This window comes from Rhinopithecus roxellana, chromosome 7 (genome assembly GCF_007565055.1).
Source record: "Rhinopithecus roxellana isolate Shanxi Qingling chromosome 7, ASM756505v1, whole genome shotgun sequence".
Lineage (NCBI taxonomy): Eukaryota > Metazoa > Chordata > Mammalia > Primates > Cercopithecidae > Rhinopithecus > Rhinopithecus roxellana.
The window spans coordinates 57333131-57345404 of record NC_044555.1 but is presented as its reverse complement, the minus strand read 5'-3'; the positions used below and the strand labels follow the sequence as shown (position 1 = coordinate 57345404).

General features: G+C 48.2%; 1 long non-coding RNA gene across 1 annotated transcript; it reads right to left on the bottom strand.

The window, feature by feature from the left end:
- Positions 1 to 472: 472 nt before the first annotated feature.
- On the bottom strand, positions 473 to 7763 carry LOC115898576. Its single transcript, XR_004058268.1, has 4 exons — positions 7635 to 7763; positions 5669 to 6921; positions 2222 to 2338; positions 473 to 2032 (listed from the first exon to the last, which is right to left on the bottom strand). It is a non-coding gene; the product is annotated as an uncharacterized LOC115898576 (long non-coding RNA).
- Positions 7764 to 12274: the final 4511 nt, after the last annotated feature.

Genomic DNA, 12274 nt, shown 5'->3' with positions numbered 1-12274 from the left:
TCTCTATGAATTTGACTACTCTAAGGGCCTCATGGAAGTGGAATCTTACAGTATTTGTCTTTTTGTATCTGGCCCACTTCACTTGGCATAATGTCCTCAAGGGTCATCCATCTTGTAGCTCGGCTCAGAATTTCCTCCCTTTCGAAGGCTGAATCCTATTCTGTCGCGCGCGTGGACCGCATCTGCATATCCATCCATGAATGGGCGCTTGGGCTGCTTTCACCTTTTGGCTGCTGTGGATAGTGCTGCTATCGGCCAGGTGCGGTGGCTCACGCCTCTCATCCCAGCACCTTGGGAGGCTGAGGTGGGAGGATCCCTTGAGTCCAGGAGATCGAGACCAGCCTGGGCAACATGCTGAGATGTCCTCTCCACAAAAAATAAAAAGGGTAGCTGGGTGTGGTGACGCATGCCTGTAGTCCCAGCTACTTGAGAGGCTGAGGCAGGAGGATCACCTGAGCCCAGGAGGTGGAGGCTGCAATGAGCCAGGACCACACCACTGCACTTGGGCCTGGGCAACAGAGTGAGAGCTTGTCTCAAATAATAATAATAATGATAATAATAATACAAATAATTAATGCTGTCAGTATGGATGCTCAAATACCCCATTGACTCTGCTTTCAATTTTGGGGGGTATTACCCAGAAGTGGGGTTGCTGGGTAATTTTATGTTTCATTTTTTGAGGAGCCATCACAGTATTTGCTTGCTTCAAAAACAAATAAACAAACAAACAAAAAAAACCCAAAAAACAGAAAACAAACCAAATCTCTCCCCAACTTTGAAATAGAAAATAAAATTATTTTACTAGACAAAGTCATTGATTGTTTTGCTCCGATTCTTCCCCAGGTCCTAGTACAATGACGAAGTATCATCATGGAAATAACATAGAGCTTACCTTCGGAAGTCAGGCGCCAGCTGGGACCACAGATGGGGCCAGGGTGCCTGTGACTGCCTGGCCAGAGAAGGCACCCTTCTGGGGGTCTTGTGCATACATGTCTGTTTCCACGGAAGGGCCCTTGCCCCCTTCCGGTTCTCAAAGGGGTTCATGATCCCCAAGGCTGAGGACGTGCTGGGCTAAGGGACGCCTCCGTCAGGCCCGGGCTTGGGGTCCCTCTCATCTGCCCCAAGGCCTGGCCTTGTGTCAGAGCCACAGCTGCTCAACTCTCAGGGCCCGACAGCCTGATAAGCTTCTCACATCTCAGCCCCTCAGTGACCGTGGGTGTGCAGTCACCACTGTTTGAACATGACAGACTTCATTCATTTATTTGCCAGCCATTCCTTGAGCCCCTGCACAATGTGTGTGTGTGTGTGTGTGTGGCGGCGGGAGGGTGGGGGGTGTGGGATTTGGTGAGGATTCCCTTTTTCCCTCAACATGACCCATGTTCCAGGAAAAGGAAATGCATTGTTTGGGAATTAGACTGGATTTCCAATATGGGAGGCAATAATTATATCCCTGCACGGCTGATGTAGTGACTGCAATCAACAACTGTTTGGAGGCTGTTGTGGGTGTAATTGTGCAACCCCCCTACACACACACACACACACACCCTGCCCTGCAAAAAATATGCTGGAGTCCTAATCCCCAGGATCTCAGAATGTGGCCTTATTTGGAAATAGGGTCACTGCCAGTGTAACTAATTAAGACGAAGCCGTTAGGGTGGGCCCCGATCCAATATGACTGGCGTCCTGAGAAAAAGGGGACATTTGGACACAGACACAGAAAGAGGGACGATGATGCGAAGAGACACAGGGAGAAGATGGCCACCTACCAGCCAAGGAGAGAGGCCTGGGGCACATGCTGCCCTCACATTCCCCCGGAAGGGATCCACCCTGCCATCACCTGGACCTCAGGCTTCCGGCATCCGCAACGGCGAGACCATCTGTTTCTGTGGGGTCCCCCAGGTTTCGGTACTTTGTTTTTGCAGCCCCGGGAAGCCTGTACAGGAGCTTACGGAGCAGGATGTGTCTGTCCTGCGAGGTGCTGAGAAGTCCAGCTAAGAATTCTTTCCCCACCCAGGGAGTAGCGAGCAATTCACTGGGGATGTAAGATGGACATAAAGGAAATTAAATCACATTCTCAAAGGTAGGTTGTGATATGAGAGGTAAGTCCACAAGGCAGTATATAGTAATCATCATCATAATGACAATACAACACATCTAGGGAAAACAGAGGAATGTTTCCCATTGATAGCTATCGCTTTATTCTAATGTAATCTCCACTTACCTTAATTAGAATACTCTCAGCACTTGATCCGGGCTGGTAACGTGGAAGACCCTGTGCCGGGTGCCAGGGAGGGGCCGGGACCATGGATTTGGTTCTGCCCTCAGAATCCCGATACCTCTTGAGATAAGTAGAAGATCAATAATCACTTCTCTGAACAGACCCTGTATTAGTTTTCTGTCACTACTGTCACAAATTGCCACAGATAGAGTGTCTTAAGATGACACCAACGTAAAATCTTACAGTTCTTGAGGCCAGAGTCCCACATGGGTCTCACTGGGCCACCATCAAGTTATGGGCAGGGCTGCGTTCCTTCTGGAGGCCCTGGAGGAGACTCTGTTCCTTGCCTTTCCCAGTTTCTAGATTCCTGCTGTAGTCCTTGGCCCACGGCCTCGTCATTCCAACCTGTGCTTTTGTGGTCACATATCTGACTCTGAGCTTTCTGCCTCCCTCTTCACCACTTGAGGACCCTCATGATGATTCTGGGCCACCTGGATGCTCCAGGAGAAGCACCATCTCGAGATCTTTAATTTAATCACACCTGCAAAGCCTCTTTTGCTACATCAGGTAACAGGCATCGGACATAGACACTTTTGAGGGTGGGTGGGGAACATTATTCTACCGACCACCCCTACGACACTTTCGGGACCCTGAATGATCTTTGTGTTTCTCAAAGGAAATGATGGGAAACCCGCCATACTCTCACGGATCACACGATTTCCGTCCACCTTTGGGCGGCAGCATCAAGGATGGCTTTTGGGCAAAGGTGGTGGTTTTCCAGTTGAAATGAAGTGAAACCCAGCATTCGACCTTTACATCAGTCATGTCAGGAAGTGGAGGATTGCCCTGGTCACGTACCAAACTCGACCCCATAGGCTAACGTTAAGGCTGAAGACAAGAAAAGGGCGTGGTGACGGAGCAGTGCTGAGGCGACCAGTTAGGCTGCTGCCTCGCTGGAAGGAAAGATGATTGTGGACCGATGCTTTGTGAAAAAAAAATAGTTTCAAGCTTGGGATCACTTTGCACCTACAAACAAGTGCAAACTCTTCATGTGACTTATTCTGACAGGCCCCGGAGGTGGGATAGGTCCTGTCCATGCTCCTCATTGCAGGCTCCAGGTGGTTCTCCCTTCCTCCTCCCCGAAATGAAAACACAAAGCCCAGTTTTGAAAGTCTTCCCACGGCATCGGCCACTCCCAGTGATGTTAATGTTGAGTAACGAAGCCTGGGTTACTTGCCATGGTTTCTTGATGATCTTAGCTCCTGCTTGCTATCTCTGTGCTACTCCTATTCTAATTCCTGGTGATTTCAACACACACACATGTACACACACACACACACACACAGGCACATACATGCACACACACAATGCACACACACACACATGTACACACACAACGCACACACATACATGCACACACACAGACACACACGCACACACACAACGCACACACACAACATGCACACACACGACGCACACACATACATGCACACACACACAGACACACATGCACACACACAATGCACACACACACATGCACACACACAATGCACACACACACACATGCACACAGACACACACATGCACACAGACTCAGAGACAGACAGACAGACACACACACATGCACACAGACACACGCATGCACACAGACATGCACACACACAGACACACACACAGTGTGTGGAATTTCAGGGACAATCTGGATGCCATGGAGGCTGGCTGCTGCTGATTTGATCATTATTTCTAGACCTCTTCAGGGTTCAGCGCTGGGAATTATACACAGACACACACCCATGCACACGTGCACATTAAAGATAAAATGTCTCCTAATCTATGGAGATGATAATTCCAACAATGTTCAAGACTATAGGGTGAGTTTATCTATTTTACATATGCTTATATATGCATCAGAATACAACATACTCATTTGTGGTACCCCACACTATACACAAAACATTCTCAGAACAACAAAATGTAAGACCTGAAACTCTAAAACTCTTAGGAGAAAACATAGGGTAAACGCTTCAGGACTTTGCTCTGGGTAAAGATTGTATGAATGAAAACACAAAAGCACAGGCCACCAAAGCAAAAATAAACAACTGGGAGCGCATCAAACTAAAAAGCTTCTGCACAGCAAAGGAAATAATCAACAGAATGAAGAGACAACCCATAAAATGGGAGAAACTATTTGTAAACTACTCATCTGACAGGGGATTCATATCCAGACTATATGAATAACGCAAATATTTCAACAGCGAAAAACAACAACAAAACAACAAAACAATCTGATTTAACAATAGGCGAATGATCTGAACATACATTTCTCCAAAGAAGACACACAGATGGCCCACAAATATATGGAAAAATGCCCAGCGTCACTAATCATCAGGGAAATGTGGATCAAAACCACATGGTGATAGCTCATCCCAGCTAAAATGGCTCGTATCAAAAAGACAGGCAATAACAGACGCCGGCGAGGCTGTTGAGAAAGGGGAACCTTGGTACACTGTTGGTGGAATGTAAATTAGTATGGCTGCTATGGAGAACAGTACGGAGGTTCCTCAAAAAACCAAAAACTAAAAATAGAATGACCAGCAATCCCGCCACTGGGTACATATCCAAAGGAATGGAGATCAATATATTGAAGAGATATCTGCACTCCCGTGTTGGTTGCAGCACTGTTCACAATAGCCAAGATCAGATGAAGGGCTGAAGAAAATGTGGTACTTACACACAATGGAGTACTATCCTGCCATAAAAAGAAAGAGATCCTATCATCTGTGGGAACTTGTCAACAGACCTGGAGGACACTATGTTACGTGAAATAAGCCGGGAGCAGAAAGAATACACCCCACATGTGCTCACTCATTTGTGGAAGCTAAAAAAGTTGATGTCCTAGAAGTAAAGAGTAGAACAGAGAGTACTCGGGGCTGGGAAGGGTAGAGGGAAGTGGGAGATAGGGAGACATTCGTTAAAGAATACAAAATTAGAGCCAGATAGGATGAGAAAGTTCTAGTGCTCTACAGGACTGTAGGATGACTGTAGTCAACAGTGATGGAGAGTTTCAAATAGTCAGAAGGAGGACATGGAATGTTCCCAACACAAAGAAATGATACATGCTTGAGATGACCGGTATGCTAATGACCCTGATCTAATCACTACTATAAGTCATATGTATTGAAACATCACTCTGTGCCCCATAATAATGTTCAATTATGATGCGTCAATTTAAAAAAGTATCAAAACCAGCCTTTCATGAATGTGATTACAGAGGAGAGATTGAAAAAAAAATGAAAAAGGTGCATCTGCTCTTTCCCTATCCCCTTTCATTGTCCAGCTGCACTGTATGGAGCCTGGCTGAGGTACGGATCGCCGCTAAAGTTTCCCCTCGCCCCCTTGTGGCCTTCAGTCCTCTTTAATCCCGCATGGAAACACGTATTTCATACTCACCGCCAGTTTTCACTGATGCCCCTCCAGTCATTTTGCTCTAGTAGATTCCTAAGAATGGAGCTATTGCAGCACTGTTCTTCAAGTTTTTGCACATCGGTGAGAACTTGCGGAACTTACACTTTGAAAGTCAGCTTGGTTGGGTACAAAATCCTTTGCTCAGATTTTTTTCTTTATTATCTTACATTTTCTTCTAGCAGAAGGCTTTCTGATGACCACTTTGAGGATAATCTAACTTTCTTTCTATTATACACATATTCTCTGTGGCTGACTGTCCAGAGACTTTTTTTTCTTTACATTTCAATCATTGTGTGAGAACATGTTTTGGTTTTGCTTGTTCTGGGCTGGTTTCCCCACGTACATGGTGTGCTCCTTCAGTCTGGGCTTTCATCCTTTTTTCCCCAGGAAGGTGTTTTTATTTATTCATTTATTTATTCTGAATTACACATTTTAGCCCTTCCTCTTTTCTGTTGCTTTGGTTTTTGTCTTTGGGGACTCCTATTACATGCATGCTAGATTCATGTTGCCTGCCTTGTGTATTTGTCATTTTTCTCTCAAATCTTCTTCATCTCTTTATTCATTCATCTTTTCATTTAAACATACGCCCTTCTTTTCTTTTTCTATTTAGGGCGTTATATGCCGTAGGTATTCATTCTTGGGGGCCTTTTATGAAAGGGTCTTAATGTGTGAACATTTAGAGAATCTTTTATTTATAATTCTTTCCCAGGCCTTTTCAAATTTACCATGCTTTCCTGAGCCTCTCGCCTCATTTCTGAGTTGCTTTTTAACATTCTGATTTACGTTTCTCTTTCATGTGTTGAATCATTTTCTTAAGGTCCGTAGCTTGCTTTAAAACAAAGGATTACAGTTTCACCTGTTCTGTGCACGTCTTTCCGGGATGCTTTTTTCACCTGGAGGGATGTTATTCCGCTCCTTATTCTCTTCTTTCTTTTAGTAACTTGGTACGGGATTTGTCTTTGATCCTCTTGTCAACTGGTTTTCCCATGAGATTCGTCCTTCTGCACTTGTGGAAGGGTGGGAGAGGCTAGGTTTTCTGATTTCACGTATGAAGGGCACTCTCTTCTGGTGACTGTGAGAACTGTGAGCATCTGTCTGCTTACTTTCTATTATACGTTCTCCGTTTGTTCTCCCTCTCCACTGTGATTTGGACTTTCTCTTCTCTTTGCCCCTATTGTGCCTGTCTTGCTTTACTTGTCTTCTATTCCCAGAAGTTTCTGCTCAGTGGGGCCTTTGTTCTGGAGGGAAGATTTGAGAGTTAATTGGGTCCAGTCTGTTTCAGCGCCTTTAGACCTTCAGGGTGATGGTGAGCCCTCCCTTGCATCTCCTCTGGGAGACTGTGGGCTCCTGGATAGTGTGGGCATTGGCCCCTACCTCTCTGTGTGTCCGGTGGCTGGCACCGGGGCTGACCCCACCCTGAGATGTCTGTGAAGACACTGGCCCACCAGCCCCACTCACCACGTGCCTGTCTCCTGGGGCAAGGGCTCGTTCAAGCCTGGGGCCCCTCCTTGGTAACAAATGAGAGAAGCAGGCCTCCCCCACCTCCCCAAGGTCTCCTTGACCCCCCGCCCCCCGACCCCTGAGCAGGCTTATCCAAGAGCCCTGGGAGGCCTTTTGTCACTAGGCCTGCTGGGGGCCCAAGTCACCATGGGGCCCACCTGCAGGCAGGGGAGTGTGGCACTTGCTTCTCCTTCCCACCCTCTCTCTCCCTCTCTGCCCCTAGGCCCTTCTGACCTCTGCAGCTTCACGTTCCAGCCCCCACCGTTCCAGCCCCCACCGCCTCCCAGCATTCCCCTCCCCTTCAGAAGCCACTTGGGCCGCTCTAGCCTTTAGTGGGCCTCTGTGCTGCAGCTGGGCCAGCGGATTGGCCTGCCTGCCTCCCAGTTGACAGACCGCCCCCCACCACCTCGGGAGGGAGGCAGAGGGTGGGGTGGAAGAGAGAAGCACTCACCCCTCTCGCACAGCCACATGGCCAGGCTGCTTCCGTGTCCCTGTGCCTGAGGCCTTTCCCCCCAGCATTGTAGCTCCTCCCTGGGGCGGCCGGATGCTCCCCTCTCATTGCGGCTGGGCTGCCTCTGCCTTGTGTGTGCAGCCCCAGGGCAGCTGACACCCGCTGAGGAGCGCCCTCCCGCCCTCCCGTGGTGGGATGGGCCCCGGGCCTGTGGGGAGGCCCTCTGCCAGGGTCCTGCTGCTGGAGAAGGTGGGCACGGGGCCTCACAGTGTGAGACCGCCCCCACCCTGGCCCTGGGGCCCCCACTCCGGCTGGTCTCCCTGTGAGTCAGACCCGGGGATGCAGAAACACGAAAGAACACGCCTGTTCCAGCCCACCGCCCCCAGGGCGGGAGCCTGCAGGCGGTGGAGGGAGCGCCTCAGGCCCAGCCTTCTTGTGTGCCCCGCCGTCTCAACCCCGGGGGCAGCTCACGGATTTGCAGGGCCTCACAGCAGTTCTGGACGTGGCTCTGGAGCACTGTGACTGCACCCCTGGAATTTCCCAGAACGTTTTCCCATGAGTCCTCAGGAAGGCTTCGAAGAGGGTGATGCACTTGAAAGACAGAAGAGGGATGCTCCATTGATTGACAGTCCCTCTGTCCCTCTTATTGATCAGGGCTCAGCCCCCGCCCCCAATCTGTCTTAGCCTTGCTTCTTCCCCAAGGGCAGTTCTGGGCTTTGCCTGGGCAGGACTACAGTAGTACTCCTTCCTTCAGGGCGTGGTCCTCATTGCCGAGGGGTGACCTGCTTGGTGTCCCGCCAGATGTCTGTCTTTGATGTGGGGTCCAGGCACTGTCTGCACCCAGGCTGGCCTGGGCCTCCAGGCCCTCTGCCCGGCTCTTGCCCGGTGCACGTGCAGCCCTGCCTTGGGCCGGGCACTCATGGGCCCCCTGACCCTGCACAAGTCCCTCCTCAAGTGCCCCACCCCGGCCAGCAGAGTCCAGGCACTGCAGCTGCTCTGGACTCTGCTCTGCTTCTCAGGCAGCGGGTCGCAGTGATCTCGGGACCCACGCGGCAGCTTCCCTTCTCTGACGGCTGCCGTTGGGGCTGCCAGTTCTCTAGTGGGGAAACTGTCTCTTCCTCTCTGGTCCTGGCTTCTGGTGCTAGTGCGGTGGGGGCAGAAGTCCAGTTCTCTTGTGAGTCACACCCAATTGGCCAAAGGCGTGTCCGTGTCTTCTCTTTCAAGAGAAGTGTCCCACATTCCTTTGGCTTTTCTGGGGACACAATTTGGATTTCCTTTTTCACTCCGATCACTCTCGTGTAGGGACTGGCTTTTGTCCGTGTTCCCCTTTAAAATGTTGTGGTGACCAGAGATGCAGCACTGTAGGTGTGGCCCGACTAGAGTCAAAGAGAGTGGAAAACAATACTGTCTTCCTCTTTGTTTATGGCTTGCACTTCTGGTCACACAGCCTCAGAAAATGTGATGTCCCAGAAGCCAGGTGGAGACAGCTTGAAAAAGCAGGCGTGCTCAATTACATCGAATGTTAATGAAGGGTTTGAGAGCAGAGGGCGATGTTGGATTCAGCGAGAGAAAAGTCACTGGGGATTTTGGCCAGAGCCACGACAGTGCAAGGCACGTATAGAAGCTGTAATACAAGTGGTATGTGTAGAAGAAGCCGTAAGACAAGTGAGCTCAAGAGGAATCCGGAGGGGAGGAGGTGCAGACAGGGAGGGAGAGGGAAAAAGCCCTCCCAAGGAGCAATTCTGTGCAAGGGGAGAGAGGAAAATGGCGGGAGTGGGATGTGGGAGCACGAGAGGCTCCTGCTCTTTGGAGGTGCGTGATATTAGTGCATACTGGGAAGATCAACTGAGGTGATGAGGAGAAGAAAGTGCTGGGCTAGAAGAGGGGACACCATGAGAATCGGCGGAGGGGGAGAGTGAACTGACCAGGAAAATGGAGTAGGATTACTGGGTGGCTCTAAGGAGCAACGCGAGAGGAGCAGTGATGCATTTAAAAGGAAACCAGTTGGCAGGGTTGCGCTGGGGTCTGGCCGCGTGAGTGTGACGTGAGGAGAGTGGCGTGAGGAGTGATCGATCATAATGCCTTCCGGGATGGAGACAAGCAGAAGGTGGGAGAGGTAGTAGTAGGGCTAAGTGATTGCTGGGGAATCAAGTGAGTGTGTAGGAGAGATAAAAGGGGTGGTCAGAGGGTGGGATCCTTGGCATCAGGTGTTGGTGGTAGGAAGCAGAGGGTGTAACAGTGGCTGAGGTCGCATGGCTGAAAAGACTCTAGGAGCTGAGAAATGCAAAGGATGGAGAGAGCAGGGAGTTAGATGAGGATTCCAGAGGCCTGAGGAGCCAAGACAGAAAGGGTGGTGAAGACCAGGCATGGGAGATGACAGGGAGGTGTGCGGGTGACTGACTGCAATGGGGCAAGGGTCCTGTGTCTTCAGGTCCCGGCAGGTGTCGGCAGGTGCTCCGAGGCAGGTGTGGGGCTTGGAAGCTGGGAGGCACCCATTTCACAGGGTATGGGCAGGGCATGAGTCATGCGGGGAGAGGAACTGCCCTCTGCCCAAGAGGCTGTATTATTGCAACATTACATCTTCCAATCCATGGACACAGTACGGCTTTCCACTTGTTTAGGTCTTTCACTTCTTTCAACAGTGTTTTGTGGTTTTCAGTGTACATCTCCTTGGCTAAATTTATTCCTATTTTATTCTCTTTAAGGTTATGGTAAATAGAAGTGTTTTCTTAATTTCCTATTCAAATTGTTCATAATGTATGGAAATGCAAATGGATCTTGCATGTTGATCTGGTATCCTGTAACTTTGCTGACTTTGTCATTAGCTCTGATGGCTTTTTTTGGTGGATTCTTTAGGAGTTTCTATATATAAGATCATGCCATCTATGAGTCTGGGTCACTCTATTTCTTCTTTTCCAAGTTGGATGTCGTTTGTTTCTTTTCTTTTTTCTTGTTTTTTTTTTTTTTTTTTTTTTTTTTTTTTTTTTTTTTTTCTTAATTGCTTTGGCTACAACCTCAAGTAAAATGTTGACTAGAAGTGGTGAAATGAACATCTTGTCTTGGCCATGATCTTAGGGAGAAAGCTTTTATTCTTTCACCATCAGGTGTGATGTTAGCTGTGGATTTTTCATGAATGACCCTTTTCATGTTTAGGAAATTCTCTTCTTAGTTTTCTGAGTGTCCTTATCATGAAACAGTGTTTGGTTTTCTCAGATGCTTTTTCCACATCATTTGAGATAATCACATGGTTTGTTTCCTTCATTTTATTAAAGTGGTGTATTACATTGTCTACTTTTCATGTTGGACCACCCTCACACAAATCTCACTTGCAATAAATCTCACTTGGTCATGGTGCATAACCCTGTTACTATGCTGCCAAATTCTGTTTGCTACTGGTTATTTTTTTTTCTTTAGAGATTGCGTTTAACTCTGTCACCCAGGCTGGACTGCAGTGGTACCATCATAGCTTACTGCATTCTTAAACTCCTGGGCTCAAGAGATCTCCCTGCCTCAGCCTCTTGTATTTGCTAGAGTTTGTTTTACTTTTTTGAGGATTTTTAAACTTTGTTTTCCTAAGGATTATTGTTTGTAGTTTTGTTATGGTGTCTCTGTCTTCCTTTGGTGTCATGGTAATGCTGGCCTCATAGAATGAGTTGGGAAGACTCCCCTCCTCTTTTATTTTTTGGGAGAGTTTGAGAAGGAGTTATATTAATTCTTCTTTAAAGGTGTGGTACAGTTTACTGGTGAAGCCATTTGGTGCTGGGCTTTTATTTGTTCTGAGATTTTTGGTAACAAAACCAATCTCTTTTGTTGTTGTAGGTCTATAGAGAATTTCTATTTCTTTACGAGCCTGTTTGTTAGTTGTGTGCTTCTAATAATTTGCTTATTTCCTCTAGATTCATTCTTAATGCAAAATTGTTCATGATATACTCTTAGAGTCTTTTTGGTAATCCCTGTAAGGTAAGTAGCAATGTCCTTGCTTTCATTTCTGATTTAGAAATTTGGGTCTTCTCTTTGTTTTTACCATAGAAGCGGTATTACATCTATGTTCCTATATTGTAAAGAGGGAGCAGCTTAGTAGGCTCCCATATGTACCTTTCTATGTAATGTTGCTTGAACCAACATGAAGATGATGCAACATGCAAAGTACATCATTGGCAACTAGGTCCTGAGGGAAACAAACTTGGGATGGATCCAAAGAACTATTGGATCCCCGGTTAGAAGAACTTTAGACAGAACTGCATTATTTACCTTGGTAAATGACTACAGGTTCTCTGGGGGAATGTGTGGCTGAGTGTTTCTGACCTCCACTTCCATCAGTGGGCTCCGGGCCCATGAACGAACGGACAGGTCTGGACCTTTGGTGGGGGACCACCGTTTTCCACTGCAGCCGCTAACATCAGCCTTCTGCTTGCCAGCTCATGTTTGTCTTTTAAGAAAAATCAAGTCATAGGCCAGTCAGCTGTCCCTACATCCAGACCCTGAGATACTACAATCTGTGACGTTGCCACAGGCCCCTGTTCGTCAAATGAGCCTGACCCTACCCTGATTGTGCTGCCCAGTACGGCAATGGTGCCCACCTGAGCCCTGATAATTTTGTGTCACGGTCTGGACCCCGCCATTTGAGAATCCTCTCATTG